Raw genomic sequence first — 15,699 nt, forward strand, 5'->3', positions numbered from 1 at the left:
ATATATGCGGTGAGTTTTGAGTTTGTTCTTACAGAATAAGTATATTGTTCTCCGTTTTACATGAATTCGTGCAGACAATTTGATATACCCACGCTCGTCTGAGCAATTTCCGAGCGCCAGAGTGAATTTATTATTATACATTCACTGCTGTCCGTTGTCTGTAACTATTTATCTGTGTGTCAAACCACTTCGTATACTCGTTTTGAGTGTTAGTCTTAAGCTGGGTGTACACTGCGGTCAATACCTCACGCTCATTACTTTATATATCAGAGTAAGTTCAGTTTGTTTGTATTTATAAGTAACATGTTATTTTAGACATTGAAGTAGATGTTTGTATATATTTAAATCTATATGAATGTTTGTATTATTACAAAGAAATTGTAAACCAAAAAGATAGTATTGATGAGGTACGTCAATACGACATTTTGGGTTTTGAATGAATTTGTCAACAACCCTCACGCGTTTTGGCTTTGAAGAAAAATAATGTGGAGAAATTTGTCTGTATTTGATTAGTTCCTGCCTCACTATTGTGTAGTCTGCTAGAAGGGCTCCCGGTTTTATTCCCGCCTGTGGGACACTTGCAGCCTGTTGCTCTGCTTCTGTCACTTTAAATATTATACTTTGTGTACACTTTTCGTGGCCTTATTATCTATGACTCACCGTTATCCTTTAAAATATAACCGAAGACTACGATATCGGCTCGAGACGTGTTCTTGACCAGAAGCATTCTCTCCGGATCAGTACTCGACATCCTGAATAAAAATTCAACAATTTATAATGAATTTTAGAGCAACTATATCATTCGGTAATTACTGTTGGTTTGATTTATAACACGCAGAGAGACGGTTGATAGTTCAACATTACACAGATGAAAATAGGATATTAGTTATAGGATATTACATACATATATAATTGTATTTAACTAACATGATTTTGTATTTTTAAATGTTGAAAAAGAGTGAATACTGAGTTTCTTGCCGGTTCTTCTCGGTAGAACCTACATTCCGAACCGGTGGTGGTTTCAATTAAAATAGTTTGTTAAATGACGAATTGTTTGTTTGTTAAATGACGAATTGTTTGTTTGTTAAATGACGAATTGTTTGTTTGTTAAATGACGAAATCTACTCGTGCTCGGCGGTGAAGGAAAACATCGCGAGGAAATCTGCTAATTTAGACAAAATTCTGCCACATGTGTTTCTACTAACCCGCATTAGCGCAGCTAGGTGGAATATGCTCCAAGCCTTCTCAAAGGGAGAGGAGGTCTTAGCCCAGCAGTGGAAAAAATACAGACTGTTAATTTATGTAATGTAAGAATAAATTAAAATTTTATTTGTGTTTTATGTATCATTAGCCTATATTACATTGAGAACAGCTTAACCCACTATCCATGGACGCACCGGGAGTTTTAAAACTGTCCACTTCTAAAGTACCTTCAGGCACTGAGACATTTTGAACGGGAACTACGGAAAATTCCATAAATAGATGAGCTGGGTTTGAACCTAGGACCTCGAGATCTGCAGACTTTAGCCAATACTAAATATGCAGACGAAATTGTAATTTGAGTCAGTCGGCAATATAATTTAGTACGAGGTTTTCTGTTACAGCATTTTTTTTTCGTTCGTGACTTATTTTATATCGTGACGAATGTCCCATAAAAAGTACATTTTATTTCATTGTAACGAGCTAGGCATCGCGCCTATTTAAACACGTAAAAAGGAAATGTTATCGTGAATCGTATTTTTATATATTTTTTTATTATTTGAAATAGATAGCCAGACTGCCGCATGGGTCACCCTGATGATAAGTGGTCACCACCACATTGACACTATGAGAAATATTAACCATCCCAGTTTTACATATTTAATAAAGTTTGCATACTAATCCGGATTCTATGAGACGACAACGCATGCTTAAATAAAATTCCTACAAATGTGCCATCTTCAGGTACATCTGTCTCTTTAAATAATGGGATAATGTTACTAACTCATTTCTACTGATTGATACTTCATCAGATAATGAAGAATGAGAGGGCTCATGACACAAGAGTTTTTTTTTCTTTATAAGAGGAGAAAATATACATATATTCGTACCAGAGCCTCGGTTGTATAAGCTGATCAATCGGTCGCAGCGCAAATTCCAAAGGCTCCCCGACGGCTTCAATCCAAACATCCACGATCAAAGGCTCCAAGTTTTCAATCTGGGTATTATTTTTTCTTGTAAATTCCATGTACATTTCATTTTGCAAACATTTTACTTTATGCTCAATTGGGGTCGTCAATAGGAAAATTAGTAATCCCTTTTATAATAAGCATTGTTATTATGATTTTCAAAAATAAAAATACAAGAAAACCATTCATTTCATATTTCTAAGACTATACTTTTAAATAAAATAGTCACTCGCGCATAACCCAACACATAAAAAATATAAAGAAATATAAACTGAAAAGCGAAAAACGAGTACTTTAATTTACATTAAATTAGTTTTACAAACAAATATATATGTTTATGTAATACATATCATAAATCATAATACATGAATATTAATAAAAGTTATTAAGAATCAAACTATGCAGTACTTTCGCGCTCGCCTCATCACTAGACACCGGATCCGTAGAGGGCATTTATCACATTGTGTTTCAGAATCAAAAATATTTTCAATTTAAAGTTCAGAACATAAACCATTGTCCCTTATCAAAATAAACACAATTACACACCTCGCCCAATACTCGGCTTTGGACAACGGATAATTAGATTTGTTTGTTAATCGCCTTTATACGCTAACAGAAGCCTTCGCGAGAAGCATATTATTTGTACGATTATAAAACATTCAAGCAAAAATAGTATGTAACTTCGTGCAAGAGAACACAATATTGTTTAAAAACTTGTAAGATTTTGAGATCTATTTGTCGCTGAACGAGAATAACTTATAAACAAATTTATGTAAATTTTCTTCAAAGAATGCTTTTTGTCTGTGACGAAAACAAAATGTACAAATAAATTATAAAATAAATAATCATAATAAAGAAATTCACGACTCGCTTGTTCAGTAATGTTAAAATATGTTTTCATTTTATTTTAAACAAGAAGGCTGGAAAATCAGTTGGATATAATTATCAACAGTCCAAAGTATCCATTGACACGGTGTGAGCCGCCTTGACTGGTTTGCGTTCAGTTTGCACAAGCGACTGCGTGACTTTTGCCAATGTCGATAACACTCAGCCGCTATTGAGTGACTTTAGATACTCAGAGAGATAGATTCTGACTTTGTTTTATAACATGTTTAGTATAACCGTTTTATGTAGATCTTTATTCTACTCGTGCAAAGCTGGGACGAATAGGTAGTGTTAGTATTACCGAAAAAAATATTAATATCATATTCTGAATTTTTTTATATTTATTTAATCGGTACCATATTTTGTTTACAAATACCTAATAACGTTTTTCCATCTTGAATAATATATTAAAATAAATATACCGATGGTAAATACGTACATATGTATTCTAATGATAAACAAAGTATAGGTTCTCCTCCCCTGCGGAGCCGCGCCCGCACTTTATATAAGATATATAAGCAAATTTGTATTTTTGGTGCCTTTACTCGTCGCCTCACGCACACGGAGACATCTTGTAATCACGAGCTTCACTCGCACCACGCCACGCCGATAATAATTTACTGCGGAGCAGCGCGCCTCCGCAAGTGAACAGATCTACACATATGGAAGTTATGTTTGAAGACTTTACCACCAAATTTAAGTTTCTAACTTTAAAACTTCAAACAGCGAGTTTAAAATATAGTTAGATCGAAGACGGGAAACATTAAACAAATTAAAACGAAAGAAAATTACAAAATTTTAATTAGCAAAAAGTAAAAGCTAGTTAACGTTTACCACGTATTTCATCTGTTGTGTATTTAGCAGCTGATCGAGTGAGTTTGACGTGTATGTAGTTAAATAACTAGAAATTCGACCTGAGACATTTGACATGTACATGTATAATGCGGCTTCCCCTTATTTTATATTTATAAGGTTCGCGGTTGTAAAGCTTGTTCTTCCGTGATAATTATATGCTATCATAAATAATATATTTTAGGTTGGACCTTTTAATAGACACATTTCTTTATTTTTTTTATACATACGATATGTTTTGGAGTTCAGTTCACAACGCTACTCGTGACGTATGCAACGCTCGTGGCTGAATATCATTCACCACGGGTTTGTGTCCTCACATGATAGTCGTATAATTCAGAATCATAATCATAAAGTCAATAAAGCTGGCTAAAATATTATCACCCATCGAGTGCTCTTGCTAATCCGTACAAAAACTTGAGCGATTTTTTTCGCAACAATGACTTATCCGTCTCAAGTACACTTACAAAACAGATGCTCCACATATTTAAAAGTTATACAGTTTTAATATATTGTTAGTTGCCTTCTTAAAACTGTATTATTAGCTGAAATTATTAGAATACATTATAATAAAGCTTAGTTATATACTTAAATAATTTCCTTCGCAGTCAAATGGTATGAGATGTAAAATTGTCTAATTATTACTAATATCACGCCTGTAATCATTGAAAGCCTTTAAAAAACTAAATGTACTTGAATATACCTAAACGTCAATGCTCTGCTCTGTTAATGTGATATAAATACTAGCCCGGGGTAAAGTCCTTACTTTAAGCCCGTATGAACACGGGACGGCTAGCTAATATGATATATCTTATATAAACAATACGAATTGGTAAGTGTAGAAAAACCTTAAAGTCACGTAAGACTACACTTGAATTACACTTATCAATCACACTTCAACGCTTTCAGAGCGGAATCCAAACAGCGTCGGGTAACACGGCCCCCTAATTCCTGTCGGCGTCGAGGGACGCAATATACGTATACGTTACGGTGAGAGTGTTTTGTTTTATTTTTACTACAAGCTGTTTCAGTAACGAAATTCGCTTTTATTCTTAATTTGAAATAAATTCCTGACCCTTCGTCTGACGTTGAAGTCAATGAATGCTAATGGACTTAAGCGCCTTAATTAGGTTACACACTTTCAAGTCAATATAACTTTATTATTTAATTGAAGCACTCCTATTTAGGGCGACAGCTAAATACCGTTGGCAAAACCAACGAAAAATAAATCCTCTGAATTTCTAGTATGAGAGTTTTTTTATGGTATGGAAATTGCTCTATTAATAGGCAACGCAAATGTGATTATTAATAGAGCCATATCCTTATTTGGAATATGAAAAATTACGTACTTCTCTATATAATTTTGACCCCAATTCTCTTAAGGGATGTTTTTTTACAATTATTGTAATATTTTATACTTATCTCCGGAACCTTCGATATCGATTTCCACTTTTCTAACATTGGCAATGGCTATTTTTTATACAAACTTTTGTCTTAAATTTCACCCCCTTAAAGCGTGAATTTTCAAAAACACAATATACGATTTAAGTCTTCAATAGAATCCAAAATACTAATTTCCATATTTTATTCATATTTCAGTATCCTAAGTTTCACCCCATAAATGCAAAATTTTCAAAAAAGTTGATATCACTCGAGGTGGTGGGTGGAGTATTTGACTGATAAAATAATACCAGGACTTATTATTATAATCCTAAATACCTATTTTAATATTTCCGACATTAAAAACGACGAATTTCAAAATAAATTTGCATTAGAAAAATCCTATGTTACCGCTCATTTAAATTGTGTAAGAAATTTCCCTAGAAAATTTAATTCTGTTAGACCCATCGGTACAGACAGTCCGTTGTCAGTCATTTAGAAAATATGTACTAGTCAAGTAAACTTTGACATTTCCATCGCTGCAATTAATATAAAAATGGAAAAAGAGGAATGAACAAATAATTGTACTAAATGTTTGTGAATCTGCAAATTGAATTAATGTTTCGGAAACATTTCTTTCCACTTTAATGTGTTTACACGCACGAGCGAGTGTTATTTTTATTTCTATTAAATGTAAAAACTTCCCTTTGAGCCTTTAATTAATGCTCGCTATTCAAACATAAATAATTACGTTGAGTTTACAATTAACGTTATAAAATCATTATAATATAAGGTCTTAGTAATCCTTGTTGACTGTCAGGTATGATATTATATATACATTTATAATTAAGAAAACTTTACATTTTAAATGTTGGAAAAGAGTAATGAGGGTTCCACTCAGTAGGTCGATTACATTTCGAACCGGTGGTATCTTTACTTAATATAGTTTTGTAAAATGTCGATTTAAAGGTTCTTGTAAAAGCTTATTTAAATGAAGTATATTATGATTTTAAAAGAGCCGTGAATACCGACATCGATGTTGGCTCTAAAATAGATATCTAGTCTAGATAGGTAGAATAGATTTAAGCACTACTATATAGTTATTAATGTTCCGTCCTGCCTTAGATATTAATTTCAGACGTTAAGTGCTGGCCAGTACAGTGATTGACATGATCTGATCACCAGTAACATCTCCAATCTTTGTTATATATTATAACTCAACTGGTTTTCTCAAGCACCTTCAACGGATTATGAAGAAGGGGTATCGACAACGTGTATGAAAAATTTTTTATTGATCAGCTGCGAATTTAAGACGTAAAATCGTAGCATACAAATAAACTCACATTCAAATATTACTTTATATATTTATATTGAAATATAATATTACGGAAAAACATTGCAGAGATGAGTTACGTACTTGTATCAGTATCTGGTCGTGATAGAATCCCCAGCAGTCGGCGTATATGGACACCTGTATAGAGGTTTTGTTGCGCGCGCGCAGCTCGCCGCTTGCGGGCTCGCACTGCAAGATCACGCCTGGGAAGCGAACGTCTCCAACCCATTGCTCTGTAACAAAAAGTAATTAACACTGTCTTCAATCTTACTAACAAAATAAATATACATCTATACTTTTGGAAATGCCTTTTAAGTTTGCAATTTGTATCAAATTACACTTTTCATTCCTCAATTAGTAGTCTAGTTGTCTGCGTATCATTTTAGGAGACGAAATGTAACTTTTTTTGCTGCGGTGGTCCTGTTAACGTGAGTGACAAATTTTCGATGTAAAATAACCTTTAAAAAAACTGTATATAGGCGCGATATTCTAATAGGCGTTTAATTGGATGGCTGATTAAGCTATTTGCCTGCGACATATATAAGCTTGCGGTTACTATACTGCTACTGTTAAAAGTAAAATGTTATTTCAAATTTATATTTTCAAAATGCAGGCATTACATTTACATTTTAACAGTCAAAGTAAAATTTTCACTGACTCTCATAAATTATAATTCTATATCTTTTCTTTTAGTTCACAAGCCCATGTCATATTTAGAAAGATAAACAAAAAATTTGAAAAAATATGTAACATTATATTCGAAGCTACATTATAATTTGATTCTCTCATGAAAGAGTCGCACCAACCTCAGTATTACGACTATACAGCCTGTACACTCACTTTACAAAATTACATTAATTTTAGTAACGTCAGCTAAAACAAACGCGACGTGGTATAATAATAAAATGGAATTCGAACTAAGAGTTTTAATTAAAGGAGCTGGAAGAATTCCAAATTGGTATGTCTCGAATTTATTAAAACATAGTCCTAAGTTTATATGAAATAATTTCTAATGTAATAAGCTTATAAAGTCAATATATACTCTATACGAATACTTTACGAGCACTTAGGAAATGTCATCATCCGATATGGTATTCACGTACGAACTGTGGGTTTAATTTAAAAAAAAGAGAATCTGTAACTAGACTATTTTATCATTTAAGATATCAGTGAAACTCTATAAAATTAATTTGTTTGGTATCATTAAAAACACATTTTATAATAACTATTTTATGTTACTAAAATTATACAATATATAGTCTTAAGCAGAAATGTTGTGTAATTGTGTTGTAAAGCGTGTGCACGTCATTTGTGTTTGGTTTTTGTGTACGAGTATATAATATATTGCACAGTAATTAGTAAATTCGTATCTATATCCACCTGAGAGTGTGACCTCTGTGTGAATCACGGTGCTTATGGACCCCATAACGTTTGACAAATTACCGCTTCACAAAAACTTTTCGGCCAGTAACATAAAATTATTAGACAGCAAAAAGATCATTCAATAAACACTCAGGTACCAAATGTTCTATTCTGCCGATGTACTGACCACTGAACCTGATAATGCAATTATTTATATTTTCATTATTCATCGGTTTTATGCGTTGGTTTAATAATTAACGCCATAAATAAATCAATTGTTTCGCAAACGATATTTTATGAAATAGGTAATCGGACATACATATTGTGTATCACAGACAGTCAATGTTGATTATCAGATGGACATTGGCGCGGTCAAAAGAATCCATTCCTTACATCTCTAAGCGATGCACCAACCTTGGGCACTAGGGCGCGATAATAACACCCTGTGCACGGCTCACTCATTCTTCAAACTGGAACACATCAATACCGAGTATTACTGTTTGCCAAAATAATACCTTTGTACACTAATAATATTATATAGAATCCTTCCTCGTTATTAATCTTACCGTTATTCTAATCTATGTCAACACCGGCCAAGAGGTTTAGCAGAAGAAAGCGGAGATACGAACATAAGTAGAAAGCGACGATGTGATGTACAGATACAAACATTCATATACGACATTTTTTACGCTATTCGTACATTCACTTGGATATGACAAAATATTTCTTAATATATAATAGATTGAAATATTTTGTATATGACGCGATCGATTTATTTGATTGGTTCAATCGAAGCGTGTGACGAATTCTCATTCGAAGTAGAATATTCGAGTTCGTAGAATGTTAGAATATTGCGGGACGAGTAAATTTAGTTCGACCTTTAGTGCTTTGTTCAATATATTCATTTTGGATGAAATTATATTAAATATCTCATAAAATTCCATTGAAATATCACTGTAATATAATTGATGTAGTTCGTTATGGGCTCTTTTGATTTTAGAATCCAATAGTTATGTAAATGGCAAAAAAATTAGTTCTTCAACGGTTCATTCGAGCAAGCTTAAGGTCGCTCAGCGTGCTATGAAAAGAGCTCGGTATTTCACTATTCGACTGAATTCATAATGATGTCCGCAAAAAGAGGGGCGTCATACGATATCTTTTGCGATATTCAGAATATATTTGGAATCAAAAAAATAAATGCCTCAGTATTTTTTTTTGCCTACAAATTTCCATTCTGGAATTCTACCTTTTCAAAAGTACGCAACTGACACATATTTACTGACAGTTAAGTTGAATAAATAATTATTCTTTCGAAAGTAGATTTTTTTATTCAAATAATACTTGTAATGCAATATAAAAATGTTTATTAAATATTAGTGTTATTTTAATTTGGTATAACAAGCTAAATAGTATAATAAAATCTAAAAAAATATAAAACATTTTAATATTTTTTTTTCTTTAAAAAATGTGGTTTTTATAAAATTGACTTTGAAAGAGAGTTAGAGTTAGAGAGAGAGAGAATACGGTAATATAGTGTTTTTAAACATATGTACCTATCATTTCTTATATTTGATAATGGTGAATTTATACACGCACTACCTACTTAAACAAGTCCATCTCTGAACTGAGCTCAAGACGTGTGATTAATAGAGAAAAAATCTATAAAATATTACTAAAAATATAATTAATATGATACTATAGAGGTAAAATTTTGTTCAATTAATCCAACGTTAAAATAAGGTCCAATTATAAAAAAAGAAATTACTGGTAGACAGCTACATTTTTCCTGAATGCCTAATGAAAGGGTATAAAATATAATATTTAAATAAAATAATTTTCTTGTTTATTAAAATGCATGACCCGGCTCGGCTTAGTAAGGATGCATTGATGATGCCTTAAATGATTCTTCTACGAAAACGTAATCTATCAAATTTTTGTAAAATACTTTTTGAATAATTGAGCGATACCCACTTCAACGTAATGCCTACATTTTTCATTTAAAACGGGCGAGCGACGACGGTTACATCGTGCGAAAGTTTGTTATTACGTAGACAGCCGTTAGTTTTACAATAACGGTAACGACACGGGCGTTTGTTGTCCGGTTGCAATGCGTACACATTGTCCGCTGCCGCTGCTGTGTTATCCGTGTAATCGGCCAGCAGAGGCTTGAAATCCATGTTTATGCTTGTTGATTTTCTTATTAGCGAACACACTACGATTATCCCATATACATACATTACATAGACAAAAACATAATATTTTTAAGCCCGTCTAGGTGGGCACTACCGTGTTCCGTTTTGAGTAAACCGGTGCAACTAGAGGCACAAGGGACATACCAGTGTAAGGAATGGTTTATATTTCTTACGGCGTTAATATCTATGGGCGGTGTTGACCACTTACCATCAGGTGGCCTACTTACCCGTCCGCCTACCTATATTATAAAGAAAAGACTTCAGTGTAATCTAAGGCAATGAAAATATCCGAATCGCTGGTCATTATATCCATCGTTATTAAACAAGAAGATGAAATATATATGAGATTAGTTATTCGAGTAGACTGTTGTGATACAGCGCTCACATCAAACGGATTAAATTTAAATAAAATATTTGCGTTGACACTTCTTTCGTTCAGTGAAGCTCCGCGTGGTCCTTGTTTTACGAAAAAGAAAAAGTTCTGTCGCGTTTGAATTATTTGCGAGCTCAGTGAATTTGTGGTTGACATGTTTGTAATGTTGGTCGATGCACAAAATATTTTGTCAAACAAAGGTCGTCACACGAACACAGACCAATTGAAATACCATCTTGTTATATATTTGTGTTTTATATTATATTATATTATAGCATAGAGTAGCTGAGGCATATCCTCAGTACTAGAAGAAATTATGATTGAACACACTCAAATGACTCACTCCCCTCGAGTAGCCATATCGAAGGCAAACGAATGAGAAGACTATAGGTTTCGTACGAATAAAACAAACTTCTTCCAAGCCAAATCGAATTAAAACTTTTCTTTAGTTAAAATTCAATCTATTCGGGAAAAAAACTTGGAAATTCTAAACCTTTATTTGCGCCAGAGAAAAGGATCGAAACCTTATAAATAAGTTTAACTGGACGGAGCCTAGACATCCAATATTAATTTGTACAGAATACAAATAACATTTTCAAACAATGAAAATGTTTTTTAAAATAAAAGAAATAATATTACTGTCGAAATAAATGTAGGGAATATCGTCGGTACATCCGTTCTTGTTTTACTCGAAAAGCAATCAAAATCTGAGATTGTACTTTATAATCGTGAGCATCAAAAGAATCTTGTAAGAAATATTAAAAATCTTCATCGAACATGGATCTGATTGAGGTACTGAATGTCTACGCACGGAATGATTTTTGATATAATGCTTAAAATCATATGATACATTATTTTTACCAAAAAGTCGAAGTGGCCAAGTAGTTAAACCAGGAGTGACATTCTTGAGAATTGCAGCTTCATACCCCGGGCTACAAATTAATTATATTGTTATTTTGTCTTTTCAAATCATGTAACATAGTACTACTGTGTAAAATTCTTTTAGATATTCTTTTAGTATTTATACATAAAATATCATATAATCAAAAAGGGGAAATTGCATAATATAAGTGAGTTTAGATAGCCCAGTTGTTTCAACGCGTGAACTTAACCGTAAATCAAGATTTAAGGACCCGGGCGAGTTCTACTGAATTTTAATGTGCTTGATTTGTGTTTGTTTATCTTTTAACGTTTGGCGATGAATCAGCGCATTTGTCAAATGAGTAATATCATGTGTGTCCAACCCACAATAAAACAGCGTGGCGGAACGAGCTCGACATTTAAGAACACGCCTTAAAAGGCATTTCTCTCTATAAATATTTCACGAGTGAGATACGATGTGGGTTTTTATAGAATAACACTGCTCTTTGTAACAAGTACATCAGTAAATAAACGAAATTTTCGCTTTCATTGTCTTTATTTTAATGAGAAATTCGGTAAGGTTTATTTATACGCGGCACGTGATAGCCCTGGCGTTGATATCCCTTAAAGCAAATATCAAGTTTAAAAGTCGATCTTCGTAATTGAATTCCTTGAACGAAATATTTACTTACAATGTTTGTTAAATTCAGTTCGACCCTCGTTTCGGACGTATTTTTGTAAACAGAATACTTTTATTTCTTCTCCCTCTGAATAACTTCTCGAAACGCTTTTAAACAATACAGGAGATGTCAATTCACTGCGATGGAAGATCAGACCAATGTGACGCGCAAACGAATACAACCGTTGTATAATGATAAGAAGTAAGAAGAAATACGATTAAAAAATTTAGGTGAATTATTTTGTTAGTAAAAGTAAGGTTTACATTAAACTAAGTTAGTGTACACGTATTTTCAAAATATAGTTACATCGATACACAGCGAAAATCCACAACAGCGCGATTTTTAAGACATTTTCTGCCACGCACAACTATTCTACTACTCGAACCGATACGACTTGGGAACCTTCAAGAAAAGAGCGTACTCCTTCCTGAAAGGCCGGCAACGCACCTGCAAGCCCCCCGCTGTTGCAGATGTCCATGGGCGGTGGTAGTCACTTTCCATCAGGTGAGCTTCCTGCTCGTTTGCCACCTCTAACATAAAAAAAAAAAATATATATATAATAATTTGTATAAACACAAGTACATACATTAGGGTACATTAAGTTATGCGGTTTTCTAACGATCTAATAAAGGATTCGGGGCAAACACAAAATATAATAGTACATTGGTGTGGTATGAAACTGTGTTGAGTTCTGTCTTATTTGAATTAAGTTATTTTGTAGTGACATAGTATTATATTCAATCTATTAATATAAAATATATATATATATATATATAACAACGCAAAGAAAGCTTTAAGTTTAAATTCGTAATAACGTACGTAGTATTTACTTTTAGCTCCTAATCAATTCTTGAGGAGAGAAGGAATAGAGCGATCTTGTGTTTTTGATTGATTAAGACTTGATTCGTAAACATGATAGGACCACAATAAACGTGTATGTTATCTTTACTTATGCGTATAATGTATAGTATAAAAAGTGTTATTTCATATTTCCATAATATTCTGAAATAGAATAGTAAATTTAAAATATCTATTATATTTACATATATTACATAATTACCAAAACCAAAATATACTTTATTCAAGTAGGCACATAAAAGCACTGTTGATTCATCACGTTACTACCACTACCACAGGTTTCCAGAGTAGATTCTACCGAAAAGAACCGGCAAGAAACATTTTATTCAAGAGGTTTTATTTTACTTAACGTTTTTATTATTTAGTGACGTAAGTAACTAATAACGGAATTACGTCTCAATAAAACAGCCACTTAGCTTCGAGTTCCTTGCTGGAAAAGTTGGAAAGGAAACGTAAAAGTGAAGATCAGAAGATACATTAGGAAGATCCTCGTCTCCGGTCCGGACGCGGGTAACTTCAAGCGAGGGTAACGAGGAGACAGCCAACTGATCTAATCGTGTGTGATATTCCGATCTCAAGACAATTTCTTGATATCATATCGTCCTCTCATATGTATTATAAGAGATATTCAGTCACCGTTTCAAAGCGAACTGTTTATTGAACATAAAAAATATATATATGTATATAAAAATTAGAATATACCTTCAAATAGGCATTCTGAAGTAATTTTGTAATTGTATTCAATACAAAGCTAGCGCTTCGCATTGTAGATAAGTTATTTACTTTATAAGATGAAAGAGTTCCTGTTTCATCACTCTAAGTTAAGAATTACGAATAAGATAAATACATCGTAAACAACCCAATTATTTATCAGTTTAACACTAATGTCAGTTCTTGATTTAGATACTCCCGATATTTTACGATCATTGATTATATGTCATGTAACTGCCTCGTCGGACTTGAAGCAGCCGGAAGTTTAGAAGTCGGTAGAGTTTACGGACCTCAGAAATCATATATGCATCTCTTATCTGTTCGTGTCCGATTGCCGTCTCATCGGATAACGAACGTGATAGAATTTAGAGAAGGCGCCTTTGTTTAAGCATTTGTCAAGTTGTTTTTTTTAAATATTACCTTTATGAATTGTCCTGGTATGACGTCGAGGCCACCGTCGCACTACGGCTTTCCAGCGCGTGTCAATCCGAGATACATTATGAAGTGCCACAGTGCGTGACATTACTAAAAACATATTTTTAAAATAAAAATACTGTAATTAAAAGTGTCTATTTGTGTACAACAATACAAAAATCATGGACATTGCAATATGTAAATCTCAAGTAACGGCTTAAAAGATATATTTAGGCGGATGGGCAAATGGGCCACCTGATGGTAAGTGGTCACCACACTTAGACATTGGCGCTGTAAGAAATATCAACCATTCTTCACAACGCCTATATATAACTTTGAGTACTTATATGTTATATCCCTTCTACCCGTAGTTATACCAGTTTACCCACCCTTCAAATCCACACACAACAATACTAAGTTTTGCTATTTGGCGGTAGAATGTCTGATGCTGGTACTGACCCAGATGGGCTTACACAAAGCTCTTTCACCAAGTTACATAAATATTTATCTTTGCATTAATTTACATTAAATTTCCCGAAAGGGATAATATTATATACAATTAGATTTTTTATATTATCCTTAACATAATTGATTCAAACCAGCCCCCGCAAAAATATCCGATGAAATTTTAAACGCGGCTTGAGTTTAAGCAAACAACACCGAAGGACAATACTTACCGGATCTCAAAGGAAGTTGTTTGAACTGTAAGCAATAAGGTTCTGAGACTTTAGGCAAGACCGGTTTCTGGCAATTAGCGCAAGCACACACACGAGTAAGTGGAGGCGGCTCTTCAACTGTCAAATCAAACCACCGATGTATCAGGTCATATTCAAATTACAAAGAGCTCGCACGGGTATCGGTCGACGTAGATGTTTATATCGAGGGACAGACACACGAAGAAATATTCTTGTTACTTGGTTGGAACCTTCTCGGGCGTGCGGATAAATTACCAAAATTTTATTGAAATTAGATCAATAGTTTATGAACGCAAGGCGGATAAACATACAAATATTCAATTTTACTCCTAGAGATAGATATTTAGATAAAGAACGGTGACTTTATTAATAACGTTTGTTTTTTTCCCTACCCTACAAACCTTTCATTTTTATCATTATGACAGAACTAGTTTTTAATATTTTCCTTAAGATATCCTTAGGTGGTCGACCTAATGATCGAATGTATATAAATATATATTTATATACCTTCGTTATATAAATATATATTTATATACATTCGTTTGCACGAGGATTTTTTTCCTGTAAAATCATTTAATTTCCTTTTGTAAACCTAAAAACGAAGTAGAACAGAATTTATTTTTTAATTGCATTAAACCAGTATTATATTAATAAAATACATATTTTGCGACGTGCTGTATCTAATCTCTTAAATATGATTTATTAATGAAGTATACTTAAAATATTTAATCAAAAAATATTAATTCAACTTATACATTAACTTACGGCGCTCAAATGAAAAACAACGAACTATAAATAAATGTAAATATAATCGAGTACTTATTTCGATTGAAGGACTCTCCTCACAGTCCGCTGGAGGCTCAGGCCTCTTTTCCGGCGGTATATACAACATCTTGTATTCGCAGCTGCAAATATTTTCTGCAATTATAACAAAC

The sequence above is a fragment of the Vanessa tameamea genome, chromosome 13 (genome assembly GCF_037043105.1).
Source record: "Vanessa tameamea isolate UH-Manoa-2023 chromosome 13, ilVanTame1 primary haplotype, whole genome shotgun sequence".
Lineage (NCBI taxonomy): Eukaryota > Metazoa > Arthropoda > Insecta > Lepidoptera > Nymphalidae > Vanessa > Vanessa tameamea.